Raw genomic sequence first — 2310 nt, 5'->3', positions numbered from 1 at the left:
AAAAACAATTTTGAGAAAGAATGGGGAGAGTGGAAACATTAATTAGGTAGGCAGCATGAATTAGAGAGATAGTATATTTCGAATACTTTTTAAAAACATCGTTTAGAAAAAAAATGCATTTAATTTTGTTTCGTTTTGGGTGGCAAAATTATGCTCAGAGACAGATTTTGTGTTTGCCAGTCATTTATTTAGCACAGGTTCACTGTAGAAATTTGACAAGCGGATAGCATACAGGACAATGCCTCTTAATAAGCCAATAAAGAACTAACATACTCCAAAGCAATGATAGATGAATTACACTACTGTTCCAGGCCAAGGAAGATGAAAGAAATGAAGTCCAAATTGAAATGAGGTGTACTGTATTATACAAGTAATACTTGGGAGGTACAGTATTAACTAACCAGGAGCTGACTTTCAGTTGCAGGCATTCCCTTGTTGCTAGAGCTTGTTGTTAGGGATGGAAGACACCGGTGTTGACAGGCAGGCAATACTCTGTTCAGAGGCTTATCGTTCCAGGGTCCATCGCAAGGCTTGTATTGCTGCCTACACACAGTGCCTCACAGAGGCAGGAACAGATATCCCTCCTTCTGAGGCTTCTGCCTAGTTCAGCGCCACTGCTGACCAGAGTTACCTTAGACACGGCATGAGCAAATGTCTGAAAATCTTCAGAGAGCTATTTAAGTGGGCCAAGTATCCCCTTGCCTGCATGGAAATTCTGGAATAATCCTCACAAACTCTCAGTATTTATAGTCGAAATGTCTCCTTGCCATCATTGCTTCTCCACGTGTTCTTATCGATAAGCCCCCAGCAGGGCCCTTCAGCTGCTGAGTGTTTATCAGTGACAACAGATGAGATGCGTGACATCCTTACACAACTTACTTTATTTTTATATCAAAACAACTTTACTTCTAAAAACAATTTTTTTTTGTCTTTACCATAAACAATTGGATTAAAACAATTTTACTTAAGTCATAAACAAGTGATTCTAAATCATAGTAAACCAATACACAACAGATATGCATAGTTTGAAGGATTAATACCAGGACCTGTGGATGAAAAATACAGAGAAAACCATTTAGCCTTTGTTTGCTTAACACCTGCAATGCTTTGACTACCATAGTTACTTCTTTAGAGACTGAAGATACATATGTAGACATACCCCTGACCAAGAGAGATTACATAAATCAGCACCTCAATTGTTTTTAAAGAATATTACTTACTACAGCCATGCCACCCTGAACAAGCCCAATCCCGTCTGATCTCAGAAGCTAAGCAGGGTTCAGCCTGGTTAATACTTGGATGTGAGACCACCTAGAAAGACCAGGTGCTGTAGGCATAAAAAATTAAAAATAAAAAATTTAAAAAACAAGGGATTGCAAAATGACAAGGTCCTTGCAATCTGTGAGATCAACCAAGGGTTGCTTTGTCTAAAAAAGAAAAAAAAAAAGAATACTACTTAAATCACTTCTAATTTTGACATTCTATGACTCTTTTACTTATAACTTCATCTTAGCAATTATAATTATATAATTATATCTACATTTTTAAATACCAAGGAATATTCCTTGATGAGTGCAGATCTGCATCTAATTATTTGCATTATAAGCAAACAAAAACAAATCTCTTAATTGACCTACAGTGCATCTGAAAATACCACTATCATTGAGATACTGGGCCTATTTCTTTGAGAACCTAGGCCAGTCCCGCTCTTATGAAGAGGTTCTAATAAAAATTGTTCAGGCTTCAGTAAAAAGATTTGAGCAAGTAGTTTGAATGTGAAGCATTTAAGACCCTACTCAGGAGAAAGATACTATTCTCTTTAAAGATTACATTATAAAGGGGTGCTTCTCAGGTCTTTGAGAAAGGTTACTATTTGGTTATAAAACTGGCAAGAGGTTTTTTAAGAAATGTGAATCACGATGAGGCAGGAAAAGGTGAAAAGTTTTCTAAAGTAAATGCTCTAGAAACAGGGAGGTCAGGTGCCCAGAGTCGGGAAGAAACCTGTCTGCTCTGCTCTGTTGTTGATCTGAGGGGAACCTGAAGGCAGTTTCAGTCACCTTATTAGTCCAAGGACCTTCCCAAGTGCACAAAGTCAATCAGTGTCAGACCTCCTCAGGGAAAAGGCTTCGAAAAACTGAGATCTTTCTCAGAATGAAAGCTTGCTCAGCTTACCTTTGAATAATATAGTTATTATTGAAAATAAATGTGTAATATATGTGTTGTACTGCATTATATGTCTCATATGTTAATATTATAACATTACTTATGACATTACATATTTAACATATTTCCTTCAATGATGTATTCCTT

The sequence above is a fragment of the Pteropus alecto genome, unplaced genomic scaffold (assembly GCF_000325575.1).
Source record: "Pteropus alecto unplaced genomic scaffold, ASM32557v1 scaffold152, whole genome shotgun sequence".
In the NCBI taxonomy this organism is placed as follows: domain Eukaryota; kingdom Metazoa; phylum Chordata; class Mammalia; order Chiroptera; family Pteropodidae; genus Pteropus; species Pteropus alecto.
Note: the sequence above shows the minus strand (reverse complement) of the source record.